Source organism: Portunus trituberculatus, chromosome 11 (genome assembly GCF_017591435.1).
Source record: "Portunus trituberculatus isolate SZX2019 chromosome 11, ASM1759143v1, whole genome shotgun sequence".
Taxonomy (NCBI): Eukaryota; Metazoa; Arthropoda; class Malacostraca; order Decapoda; family Portunidae; genus Portunus; species Portunus trituberculatus.
The window spans coordinates 4,030,331-4,044,913 of record NC_059265.1 but is presented as its reverse complement, the minus strand read 5'-3'; the positions used below and the strand labels follow the sequence as shown (position 1 = coordinate 4,044,913).

The 14,583-nt window shown below is 44.3% G+C and overlaps 1 long non-coding RNA gene across 1 annotated transcript; it reads left to right on the top strand.

The window, feature by feature from the left end:
- Window positions 1-11,257: 11,257 nt before the first annotated feature.
- Window positions 11,258-14,016, top strand: LOC123502415. The gene is made up of 3 exons (XR_006674042.1): window positions 11,258-11,406; window positions 12,755-12,882; window positions 13,924-14,016. It is a non-coding gene; the product is annotated as an uncharacterized LOC123502415 (long non-coding RNA).
- The last annotated feature ends 567 nt before the right edge of the window (window positions 14,017-14,583 follow it).

Genomic DNA, 14,583 nt, shown 5'->3' with positions numbered 1-14,583 from the left:
TACACCCGCAACCCCGACCGCCGCCCTCCACCGCTCCTCTGGTCCCGCGGCACGCAGGGTGGCCGGCCAGACAGCCAAGGTGACTCTGGGCGGCGGACTAACATTCCTTCAAGACGTGTTTGTGTCCGTGGTGGAGGAATGAACTGATGGTGGTAGTGGTGGTAGTGGAGGACAGGATTCAGAGTGAGTGAGTGAGTGAGTGAATAAGTGAGTGAGAAAGAGGACAGGAAAGAATAGAAGAAAGAGGAAAAATAAGAATATCTTATCAGAGCACAACATTTTCTCTCTCTCCCCCACTCCAGGTCTCGTGTCTGGTGATGAAATGGACGTCTGGTCAGTGGTGGTGGTGGTGGTCAGTTGCCAAATGAAAATATTCTACGTCACCAGCTCCACCTTGAAAAGTCGCTCCAGTTTGGTCATTACCACAGACTGATGGAAAGTTTGAAGTTAATTTGGGCAGCATGACGTTATGAGGATAATGAATATAATGATGTAAGAGCTGGAGAACCACTGATGAGAGAAGAGAGGCGAGAACTGAAGTGACAGGAAGCAGCACTTCCTGCTTGCGTCACGTGAGCGTATTGCGCGCTGGTTGGGCACGTGGTAAGAACCCAGTGAGCATGGCGGGAACTTAGTGAGCGTGGCGGGAGCCTGATCACATGCGTGTTATGACCGTAGTTAAACCCGATTGGACACAATGATATCGTAGCGATATCAAGGGACGTACGCAGTAAAGGCTTGGTAGATACGTAGCAGTGGAGGGATTTCGCAATTCCATCACGTCTCCACTACGTCCTCAAAAATTTTATGAACGTGTTGAGAACCTGCTGCGCGTAGTAAGGACCGCCTCTGGTGTGATGGGGCCTTGACACGGAGAGTTTATCCCTGTCAGTGACGCACACCAAACTTGTCTCAGGGGCCTCGCTCGTCTCCTCTCCACCTCCCCCTCCCCCGCTGTTCCCCACACTCTCATCACTCGCCTTTTAAATCTCATTGATGTTTACTTGATTGATTGATAAGTTTATTGTTATAGCAGTGTATACACCATCGAACTGTTGTCAATTTACGTATGAATGAACCTAACAAATTACCAGCTTATGTATCTATCTATCTACACACAAGCATGTAGATATCTCCACCAGCACCGCCAACACCCACACCTGCCCACCTTCGCCATCATGAACGGCAGTGTGTCAGTTTACACAATACTACTAGTATTTCCATGCCACTATATTGTAGCATCATATCACCTCAGACGCTGGTCAACAAGACGAGACACAGCAAGGAGACCAGACCAGACCAGACGACACGAGAGAGAGAGAGAGAGAGAGAGAGAGAGAGAGAGAGAGAGAGAGAGAGAGAGAGAGAGAGAGAGAGACGATACACACACACACACACACACACACACACACACACACACACACACACACACACACACACACAAAGCTATGGGCGGCGTCAACAGCTCCACACCCACTGCCGCCCATATTTGTCCCGCCCATGCATGCTCACGCCCAAGCTTCCCAGTCAGCCCATACGCCTCCGCAGCCGCCCTCACTATATAATGAAGTGACTCAAGACACACAGATCCACGTGTTCCGGAGAAAACTGACGTCTGGCAGGCGAGAGAGAGAGAGAGAGAGAGAGAGAGAGAGAGAGAGAGAGAGAGAGAGAGAGAGAGAGAGAGAGAGAGAGAGAGAGAAGGGTGTTTACTAGAAGTGTCAGGAGGCGGCGTGTAACTCTTACAAAGAGTGTCTCCATCTTGTGGTGGTGATTGATGCACTACATAAAGCAGAGTTCAGTGTAATTATCTTCCAGCAGTCCACCTCGCCATGCCCTCTTGTGTTTCTTGTTAAAGCAGGCACCACCCTCCCACGCATTATAACTACCATACGCCTAATTAACTACCTTACCGCTAACTGTCCACATGTGACTCCTTCAATGCACGACACACCTTCCTAGTACAGCCTGTCAACCCCGTCACTGTCCCATCACCGTCCCATCACTAATGACACTGTGGCACCATTAATTAACTACCCTTCTCTATCCACTCACTCCCACACGTCACGTCACCCCTTCAGTGCATTATTATACAGCTTTCTATTAAATTATCCGCCCCATTACCGTCCCATCACTGTCTCATCATGTTTGTTACCTCCACTCTATTAATAGACTCACCCTCTCACTGAGCAGGTGGAGCTGGTGGACTAGGTGGGGCAAGTGGGGCGGTCACCGTGTTCCCAGGTCTCGTGTCTGGTGAGGAAGAGGACGTCTGGTCACTGGCGGCGGTGGTGGTGGTGGACGTGGTGGGAGTTGCCAAATGGAAATATTCTACGTCACCAGATCCACCTTGAAAAGCCGCAAAAAGACCGCCAAATCATTGTTGTACATGCTACAAATGTTCCTAGACGAAGTAATTGGCTTGATTAACACACAGGCTAATCAGTATAGGCCCCGTTGACCGTTTATCCCTCCGAGTGACGCAGAGCAAACCTGTCTCGGGAGTCTCGATCGCCACCCTCTAATCACTCGCCTTTTAAATCCGATTGATGTTTGATTGATTGATTGATAAGTTTATTGTTGTAGCAGTGTATACACCATCGAAATGTTGTTCATTTCCCTATGAATGAACCTATCAAATTACCAAGTTATCTATCTATCTATCTACACACAAGCATGTAAATATCTTCTCCAGCACCGCCAACACCCACACCTGCCCACCTTCGCCATCATGAACGGGAGTGTGTCAGTTTACACATTACTACTAGTATTTCCATGCAACTATATTGTGGCATCATATCACCTCAGACGCTGTGGCGCCATGCAACAAATTGTTCACTAATTTCGCTTCACTTGCAAACCAGATATTGTTTTGCATCTCTTTCAACTGATAGGAAAACAAGTCGATACATTATGCATTTTATTATATCAAGAGATATTGTGTTGCCATTAGAAATATATAGGAGTATCATTCACAAGATATCGTCATATCAGTAGGTATGAAAAATAAATACAAGTAACAAAAACTGCACCACGTTACAAGACACTGGCCAGACACTTAAATTAAGTATTGCATTGAAAGACTCACAAAACATCATCTCGGGAAACACGTAACAATACCTTTGTGCTTCACAACAGGAAGGATGAGTGATGAGCAGAGGAATCGTGACCCAAGAGGTTACCTTCCTCTCTTAGTCTACACTCTCCTTTCTTAAATACTATATACATATGTACACCGTACACTCCTATTACAATGCTATGCATAACTTCTAAATATTACCGTTTTCTGCTGGTGTAGATAAGGCATTGCAAAAAACCATACCCGCTACATATCTACAACTGTCTACAAATTCTACAAATTTATCAACCCAATCTACAAATGGTCAATGAAATACACTACACCAGTGATGAAGATCTGTGGCCAACCTTCAGAACTTCATTGGTACGTCTCCAAGAATCACCCTTTTCTTCTCCCTCTTCCTTTTTTCCTCCTCTTGTTCCTTTGGCAACACCGGCAGTAGTAGCAGTCTGGTGTCCGTTGTATGTCATGCACGCTCACTCCAAAAACTTGCCTCACTTCTTTGGCGTTAGTAGTACTGAATCCTGGAACAAGAGATGGAACAATATTGTAATGGCGTCCTCCTCAATGCCTGTTGTCTTGTAGTACAGAGGGTTGAGGAAGGTATTGTGGATGATGTAACGATAAGTATGGTATATTAAGGAGAGCCAAGGTGGATCGGGTTTGCGTGGGTGGCTCTGTAGGCCTAAGGAGGAAAACTGCCGTACCAAACGCATAATTAATACGAGCGGAGGAACTTTATGAGTAGGGATTTTGGAATGTTGTGCATGGTAGAAATATTAGTGTTAGCATGAAGTGTACTACAACATGTATAAGGAGGAATAGAGTAAGGAAGGCAGCGTATTTAACATTGCGTGAATTGGCACGCGGGGCAGTAGATTTGAGTGGGGGCAGGAAAGGACGCGATCTCGGATGAAGGGAGTGAGTGGCACTCTCTACTCGGACATATGTGGGGTGTGGACGCGTCACGGTGAGCGAGGGTCTCTGATCAGGTGGGTAATGTGATCAGGGCAGTGGAATTTCGTGTTAATATAATCGAGGGTGTCATTATGTGGAGTTAAGTCGTGTATTCAAGTGAGGAGAGTGTGTTTCTCTGTTGTTGGTTAAGAGTGCCGCGTCACTTTCATCGTTTTTTGTTCGAATGTACTTTACTTTATTTGAAATATATGTAAAATTGACTTGGAAGAGAGTTTTCCTTCAATGAAAATCCCAGCCCGTGTGGTACAATGATAACACGTCGACGAATGATGAGTGATGAGCAGAGGACTTGTGTCCCGAGAGGTTTTTTTGTAGGAAGAGCGCCAGCCAAGGGCAAGAAACAAAGAAAAGATAAAAAAAAAAAAAAGGCCCACTTGAGTGCTGGCTCTCTAAAAAGTGGAAAAGCGTCAGCCAAAACAAGGGAGGAAATGCCTCGATATCTCTCTCTTCAAAGAAGACAAGTCGCAAGAATTCAGAAATACAGATGCAGGTAGGGAGTTCCAGATTGTACAAATGAAAAGGATGAATGATTGAGAGTACTGGTTAACTCTTGCGTTGGGAAGTTGGACACAATAGGGATGAGAAGAAAGCCTTGTAAAGCGAGGCCGCAGGACGAGGGGAGGCATAAAGATAGCAAGATCTGTAGAACAGTTAGCATGAAAATAACGATAAAAGAGAAGGAGATTCAACATTTCGGCGGTGAAAAAGAGGCTAAATTAGTTAGTCAGAGGAAGGGAATACCAAAACAATTGTTCAGTTTACTGTCCATATCAATTTGGAACACTGCCGAACCTGTTATAATGGTCAACAATTTGAAATCATTGAACCTAGCTTTGTCAAATCCCCTTGGATACTGCCAACATGAAAAACCTCATAGTACCAATAAACGCACTTACAATTCACTACAAGCACACAGTATGCACCAATACTGACACCACACCACAAAACACACCATACACAACTGACACACACACAAACAACTTAAATCACTCAAAACTAACCCAAAACACCCTGCAACACCTCAAAATATAAAAAGCTCACCCAAAACACATTACAGACACCCAAGTTACCAATATCATCCCTAGATACACACACACACACACACACACACACACACACACACACACACACACACACACACACACAACACCACTACAGAGAGAGAGAGAGAGAGAGAGAGAGAGAGAGAGAGAGAGAGAGAGAGAGAGAGAGAGAGAGAGAGAGAGAGAGAGAGAGAGAGAGAGAGAGAGAGAGAGAGAGAGAGAGAGAGAGAGAGAGAGCAAACAAATCTTAACAGAAAACAAGAACAACAACACCAAAAACCACAATTTCCTTTACTCCTATATCCAGGGCAGAACACGGAGACACAGGCTTGCCCGACTTTAGTGAACAGCGGCGGGCAGTCAGTGTGGTGCAAGGTGTAGGTAATCTGCGCCGTGAATTGACCGCCCACAGCCTCCGCCACGTCCACCTCATTCTGCCTGTCGTCACCTGGGAACGAAGCGGGTAATCAATGATAAAGGACACTTGTTATAAGGGCCCACTGACACTGAGCTAGCCTGTTGAGGGCCTCAAAACATACTCAAAAATCCTTGTATAGGCCCAATTCACTCTTACACACACCCACGACAAACCACACATACCCAAACCCTCTTAAAATCTCAATAACATTCCAGAACACACTAAGAAAACACAGAACAGGTTAAAATACCTCCAAACTCACTAGAAACACCCAATATTTAATTAAATATCCCCCACACACACCCAAAAGACCACTAAACCCCCCACCACTTATAACACTCATAATAATACCAAATCCCACTCAGAACACCAACCAATCCTCAAAGTTCTCCCAAACCACACTCAAAACATACTAATACACTTACCTAAATATTACACCTTGGCTTCTTCTACTATTCCACCTTTATTTCTCATTTTTCTTCATTCTTCTCCATTATTACTCCTTCTTCTTCCTCCTCCTCCTTCCATCCACACGTCTGAGCCTAGAAACACATCAAAACACTAGATATTAGACAAAATATTTAGGAAAAGGAGGGTGACTTAAGTATTATGGCTTTGCTGCTGCTCCTCTTCCTCCTCCATTTCTCCTCTCTTCCTCTTTATCCTCCTTTATTTCAACTTTCTTCCTCTTTCTGCTACAATTATCTAAACATCTGAACCTAGAAACCCACGAAAACACGTAGAAATCACTAGATATTAGGCAAAATATCGACGAACTGTGGATTTGGAAAATTGGCGCCAGCCACTACCTGGGTGGGCTGTGGTCATCCGAGAGAGAACGGGAACGGGGCTGACTCGGCTAAATTACGTAAATCATTTCATTTCAAAATGACTTTTACAAAAACGAGGCCACGGCCAAATGCTTGTTATTTTATGACGTGATAAATACTTAAACTAATTTTCAAAATATCAAAATATCTCCAGCTTAACTGGTTTTTAAAAAAGGTCTAAATTAAGTACGTTAAAAGTACAAAACATTTTAACCCATAAATCTCTTAAAACGTCCTATAAAGTCAAGCCATTTTCACTTGGCGTGTATTTTATCACATTTCAGGGAGTCTGAGCTAGCTTTCAGGGCATTCTACAGCGTGTTAGACCGAGAAGCAGAAACGTGAGCAAATAAAATAAAGAAAAATAAGAGCTTTTTACAACAGCACCAAACACCATTTCAAAGTCCACATATTTCACTCAATAGATTGATTTCACACTTAAAAGAGGACAGGCACTTTTTGCTACCATAAAGGCCCACTTATACCTTGAAATGAAAAAGCTCAAAACTCCAAGTGGGAAATTTTGAGCGTTAAAAGCCTTTAACATACGCCATAAAACACCACTAAACGCCACATATTTACCCAGCACAGGCGCGGAACACACTTCAAACACAACGAAACATTTATAGAAACCATAAAAACATACCATGGAAGCGTAATATTAGCGTCAGGAAATATTGGAAAAAAAGTATTTGACCCAACAGGCTGGTGACGGGTGGGTGAGGGCGGGTGTAGGGTGTTGGCTAGGGGACCGTCGGGGGGGAAGCGGCCTGGAGGCAACACCGGCGGCGGGACATCCATATATAGCCTTTATCATCTCACCAAACCAAAATTAAGCCACACAGAGAAATTTTGACTAGACTAAATGAAATGTTAGACTGGTGGCTACCTTGTGACACATGTTTGGCCGAGGGTAAGTGAAGGAAACAAATATGAGAGGGTAATACAGACGCCTTGCTCTTTTATGCTCCTTATACCATTACTTGAAAATATTTGCGTACTGTTTTCACTCTCATATGTAAAGAAAACCTAACATTAAGTGAATAGCCTTATAAATACCTTTAATAGACGAAGATTAGGCAGTGTGGTGAAGGCTTGCACGGTTTCTCATACTGATTGCCTCTTGGTGCTCCTTGAAAACTGTCGGTAATATAGCAACACTTCACTTTATTTGTGTGTGTGTGTGTGTGTGTGTGTGTGTGTGTGTGTGTGTGTGTGTGTGTGTGTGTGTGTGTGTGTGTGTGTGTGTCTGGGTGTGGATGTGCATGGGTCAGTATAGCCCACCGCCACAACTGTGTTCACCACCACCACCGCTAAGAGACTACTGCCGTAGCAAAAGGTTATCTGTGAAGTCAGGACGCATGTATATATGTTTATGATAACTATCTGTCACTAAATCTCTTATTAATGAGACGCTATGCTTATACAAATACCACATGTCGATTTATTGGTTATTGTGACATCTTCCTCTTCGTTATCGTGTCCAGCTTTTGTTATTTGTCAAAGCAGGAAATATTAAATTGTATCTTGTTGTACAGCGAGTGTTGGCAAATCCGCGAGGCAATAAACAAGGTGCTTAAAAGGCAGACTGTACTATTTTTCTCATTCTCCATTTCTACCGCCTGATATACGAGTATTTCTGACAATAAACCAGGGTGACAGGATACTAAGTAGAGGAATATAGACTTTTTTCTATCTACATACACATCTATATTGTTATTTATATACGAATTCATTGACTCATCTATCTGCCTGCCTATCCATCTATCTGTTTGTTTGCCCAACTGTCCATATTTACATATCTATCAACCCATCAAATTACCCGCTTATCCATCTATCTTCACACAAGCATATAAATACCACTACCACCACCACCACCACCACCAACCACCACCACCAGTCCCGCCATCTGCCCGCATCATCGCCATTCAGTCAGTTAGCCAAATAGTCAGTCAGCCAGATAGTCAGTCATTTAGTTAGTATTTTATTCATTTAATCAGTCAGTCAGTCAGTCAGTCAGAAAGTCAGTCCAAATGTCAGTCAGTCAGTGAATCTATTAGTTAGACAGGCAATCTATCCATCAATCCGTCAATCTTTCAGCCACTCAATCAATCAATATTCACGATGCAAAACAAGCAAACACACCATCACCAACAATCACCACCACCACCACCACCATACACAGCACACTGACATCATCACCACCAACACTTTCTAAAGGTGTGTACACACTTACTGAATTTCCACGCATCGTTTCATCGTTGCGTATCACCTTATAATGCGTTACCGTGCAACAGGGTATTGTACCCATTTTTGCCTATCCGCGTGGTGTATCATCGTTGAGTGATGCAACAGTGTCATTCAGTTTGTTCCTGACCGTAGATATGAGTGCAAATGTGCAGTTGTCTGTGGCCACGTTTAGTTTTATTCATGAACATCAAATCAATAAAAGGAAAAATGAATGACGGAGTTGGTGGGTGTCTACACTATGTATGTGTAATGAAACAATACTGTGTTGACTGACTTGAAATTCCAGCATGTGACGGAACTGTATCAAAACGTGACAAGGATACACACAACTGATTTTGAGTTTGTCTGCAATTGGGGTCAAAATTGCAAAAAATATTCATGCCCGTCCACGACAACACTGAACATGCAACTGGACGATCCCACGCTCCTTGTCCACACACACACACACACACACACACACACACACACACACACACACACACGAAGGTTGGTGAGTTGTGTATCATTCCTTTGAGATGACGCCAAAATACCGAAAAATGGCGGATGGAACCCGTTGCGTAACTTTGTGTCATATTTTGACACGCAACGGTGAAGCACTATCCTGTCAACACTGCTACGCAACGGTGATCCGATACGTGGAAATGCAACAAGTGTGTACACGCCTTAATTAAAACACAAACAATATTCATACACAGTGTTACACCCGCAACCCCGACCGCCGCCCTCCACCGCTCCTCTGGTCCCGCGGCACGCAGGGTGGCCGGCCAGACAGCCAAGGTGACTCTGGGCGGCGGACTAACCTTCCTTCAAGACGTGTTTGTGTCCGTGGTGGAGGAATGAACTGATGGTGGTAGTGGTGGTAGTGGAGGACAGGATTCAGAGTGAGTGAGTGAGTGAGTGAATAAGTGAGTGAGAAAGAGGACAGGAAAGAATAGAAGAAAGAGGAAAAATAAGAATATCTTATCAGAGCACAACATTTTCTCTCTCTCCCCCACCCCAGGTCTCGTGTCTGGTGATGAAATGGACGTCTGGTCAGTGGTGGTGGTGGTGGTCAGTTGCCAAATGAAAATATTCTACGTCACCAGCTCCACCTTGAAAAGTCGCTCCAGTTTGGTCATTACCACAGACTGATGGAAAGTTTGAAGTTAATTTGGGCAGCATGACGTTATGAGGATAATGAATATAATGATGTAAGAGCTGGAGAACCACTGATGAGAGAAGAGAGGCGAGAACTGAAGTGACAGGAAGCAGCACTTCCTGCTTGCGTCACGTGAGCGTATTGCGCGCTGGTTGGGCACGTGGTAAGAACCCAGTGAGCATGGCGGGAACTTAGTGAGCGTGGCGGGAGCCTGATCACATGCGTGTTATGACCGTAGTTAAACCCGATTGGACACAATGATATCGTAGCGATATCAAGGGACGTACGCAGTAAAGGCTTGGTAGATACGTAGCAGTGGAGGGATTTCGCAATTCCATCACGTCTCCACTACGTCCTCAAAAATTTTATGAACGTGTTGAGAACCTGCTGCGCGTAGTAAGGACCGCCTCTGGTGTGATGGGGCCTTGACACGGAGAGTTTATCCCTGTCAGTGACGCACACCAAACTTGTCTCAGGGGCCTCGCTCGTCTCCTCTCCACCTCCCCCTCCCCCGCTGTTCCCCACACTCTCATCACTCGCCTTTTAAATCTCATTGATGTTTACTTGATTGATTGATAAGTTTATTGTTATAGCAGTGTATACACCATCGAACTGTTGTCAATTTACGTATGAATGAACCTAACAAATTACCAGCTTATGTATCTATCTATCTACACACAAGCATGTAGATATCTCCACCAGCACCGCCAACACCCACACCTGCCCACCTTCGCCATCATGAACGGCAGTGTGTCAGTTTACACAATACTACTAGTATTTCCATGCCACTATATTGTAGCATCATATCACCTCAGACGCTGGTCAACAAGACGAGACACAGCAAGGAGACCAGACCAGACCAGACGACACGAGAGAGAGAGAGAGAGAGAGAGAGAGAGAGAGAGAGAGAGAGAGAGAGAGAGAGAGAGAGAGAGAGAGAGAGAGAGAGAGACGATACACACAAACACACACACACACACACACACACACACACACACACACACACACACAAAGCTATGGGCGGCGTCAACAGCTCCACACCCACTGCCGCCCATATTTGTCCCGCCCATGCATGCTCACGCCCAAGCTTCCCCAGTCAGCCCATACGCCTCCGCAGCCGCCCTCACTATATAATGAAGTGACTCAAGACACACAGATCCACGTGTTCCGGAGAAAACTGACGTCTGAGAGAGAGAGAGAGAGAGAGAGAGAGAGAGAGAGAGAGAGAGAGAGAGAGATAAGGGTGTTTACTAGAAGTGTCAGGAGGCGGCGTGTAACTCTTACAAAGAGTGTCTCCATCTTGTGGTGGTGATTGATGCACTACAGTGGTGCTGAGGGAGCTGGGGCATGACAGAGTGGAGATGACAGGAAGGGAATGGATGGTGTTGCTGCTGGGACTGTGTGGGGAGACGAATGAAAGGATGGATGATTGAGGCTGTGAAAGAGTTCCTGGAGAGAATGTGGCGTGCCAGATGCAGGAACTAGTGGTGTGAAAGATGGTGATTGCCCTCTTTGTTGTCTGGTGTTCTTTATGTTCCCTACAGGAGCTGCCGATACAAAGGCCTGACCCAGAAGAAATTCTGCGTCACCTGTACCATCAAGATCAAGATCACCCGTCATTGCTAGCTTGGAGTGTTGACATTGACAGCTTTTGAACATTTGTGGAGCAGGTGAGTTATTCCCAAGTGTGTGAGTGTACATGGTTATTAGGTGAAGTATGTAGAGTAGTGAGACGTGCCAATTAAGGTGAAAAAAAAGTCTGGTAAACTGAAAATAAGTGCGTCTTTAATAAGCAACTTTCGGATTTTTGTTGCCTCATTTGTGGTGGTCATTCCTGCGGTATTACTGCAGTGTTTCACCACAATCAGCTACGTGTTTTTTTTTTTTTTTTACCCACCTCAAGAGATAGAACTCCTGATTACGAGTAATTTGAACCCCATATATACTAGATGCAACCTTTTTGAATGGCGACACATTTTTTTTTTTTTTTTTTAAGCGTGTTTTGGTGTTTTGGTGATCAGCCGTGACAATAGCCTCGCCTCCCGCATCAAACCCTGCCGCACACTGATGGTGTGCGGCGGCTCGGCGGGCTCCGTGACATACCATTGTCTGAGCATGGGCTTAATTGTTTACGCTGATTGAATCTGTTCTTTGATAGGTTAGGTTAGGTTAGGGCCAATGAAAAAAAAAAGCATAATTATTTCCACCAATCACGACGGCCCCTGAGATTAGGTTTAGTTGGGTTAGGTTAGGTTAAGTTTAGTTAGGTTAGGTTCGGTTGTATTAGGTTTGGTTAGATTAGGTTTAGTTAGGTTAGATTAGGTTAGGTTGGGTTAGGTTAGGTTCTTTTCTGGAGGAAACTAATTTTTTCAGGTAGATTTCGGCTTGTTTTAATTCATTTACCAGTTGTTTTTATGGAAATCATAATATGTTTCGGGGCTGTAAAAAAAAATTGGTTGATTTGTGCCAAAAACAAGTGGTATTTTAATTAAAAGCAAGCCGAAATCTACCAGAAAAAAATAGTTTCGTCCAGAAAGGGCAAGGTGGTGAAACTCTGTAGGTTTACCATTCCTGCCCTCCTACGCCTTGTTGCGCCCCATATTGCCTCCATAGATAGCTTATGCACCCATACAACTTCCATATCCGTAATAGTGTGATAGTTGAAGTGGTTACTGAGATATGGTGGTGTTATTGTGTTAGGCAGTGTCCGCCATCCTGCCTGCCACATCGGCCATTTCTGTGTTAACTATTTTCAGTTTTTCTCATTTACTACGCCCCCATATTGCCTCTGTAGGTAGTTTGTGCACTCCCATATGCTTGATAGTTTGATAGTTGAAGCAATTACTGAGATATGTTGGTGTTATTGTGTGTTAGGCAGTGTGCATCACCCTGCTTCAGTGCCTCCCACATAGACCCTTTTCTGTGTTGGCCTTTAGTCAGTTTTTCTCCTTTCCTACGCCTTGTCATGCCTCATTTATACTATTACTACCACTACTATAACAACTATCACTATTCCAGAGGTGCACCATGGCTTGCCACAATGTCACAACTGGTCCTTGGAGAGCCGCTGGTGGTGACGGGCTGCCTGTGTCCTCTCTGCGGCAAAACTCCACAAATACTCCACTCACCAAGTTCCAGAGGGAGAGGTGAGTGTGTGTGGGTGTGGGAGAGGTGTCTGCAGGTGTGCTGTGAGTGTGGTGGGTGTGTAAGTGTATTTTTTGTAAGTTTTTGTAATGTCAGCTATAGCTATGTAGGTATATTGTTTATTTTTTTTGGTGTGGGTTGGCTAGGGTAGACTTATTGTAGGTGTTTTCCAGGTGTGATTTGAGGTTGTTTTGGGTGTGTGTGTGTGTGTGTTTTGTTGTGTGATGCAATATTTTAAGGTAATTTTTGGTGCTTTTTGTTTAGGTAATGTTTGTCTTGTTTCCTCTATATCTCCCTCCACAGGTTACCTCCAGGCTTTTCCTTCCATAGACTATTTCCTCCATGTTTCCTCCACCTTCCCTCCAATTTTGACTCTCCTATCTCACTTCTATCATAGTCAAAATAGTACTTTTCTAAATCTCACTTCAAAACCTGACAATTTTTCTAATTTTTCCCTCCACTATCTGCTTTTCTTTCCTCCATATCTCCCTCCACACACCAAGCTGTATACTGTGCTGGTGTGTGCGGGTGTGGGAAAGGTTTCCGCAGGTGTGGTGTGTATGTGGTGCGTGCGGTGTGTGTGTAAGTGTTTTTTTTGTTGTGTAAACTATATATTTTTTTGGTGTGTGTTTTTTACGTTTTCCAGTGTTTGCAAAGAGTTGTTTATGATTTGCTGGTGTGTGCAGGTGTGGGAATGGTGTGTGCTGGTGTGTGTGTGTGTTTGGTGAGTGTGGGATGTGTGATAGCATGTTTTTTCTTACAATTTTGTCTCATGAACATCAATTTTTTTCACTTGTTTTGGCCAGAAAATATTTGTCTTTTTAAAATCCTTCTATTACCACCACCATCACCCCACCACCACCACTACCACTGTCCAACCACACCCACCACCACCACCACTGTCCAACCACACCCACAACCACCACAAACAACCAACATTACCACATCAGATGCTCACAAAACCACACCATTTCACTACCACCACTAGTACTAGTATAACCACCACCACTACTACTACCACCACCACCTCCTCCTCCCAACAGGATCACCAGACACCACCGGCCGTACTAAAGGAAGTTGCTCTATGTAGGGATGGAACATGGCATCTGCACCAGCTGGGACACACTTAGCCAACTGTGAGTATTGAAGGCTGTTTTAGGGTGTTTGAAAACTTTGAGGGTGTTTAAGGCTACTTTAGGATGTTTTAAGGCTGTCTCAGGGTATTTTTAGGCTGTTTTAGATTGTTTAAGGCTATTTTAGGGTGTTTTAAGAATTTTAGGATGTTTAAGGAGTTTTATGCTATTTTAAGGGTGTTTAAGGCTGTTTTAGTGTTTTTTAAGGCTATTTTAAGGTTATTTAAGGGTGTTTAAGACTTTCAAGTATTTTAGGCTATTTTAGGGTGTTTTAATGGTGTTTCAAGATATTTTAAAATTTTGGCTCCTGAAGTGATGAAGTGTATGCCCACGCCATCGCTCCATCAGTGCTTCATCTACTCGCTTTGTGTGTTTTTTATGATTCAGTAACAAAGTGACTAAGGGCCGTACCAAGAGTCGCGAAGGCCAAGGCACGGACCTTCCCTTCGACCAGCAAGGCAAAGCCTTCGCCCTTACCTTCAATCCATACCAAGAGTCGCCGTGGAAGGTAGGGCCGCGAGAGGTCTGCCGCTAGCATGAGTTGGTAACAGTTGTTTCAGTATTGGTATA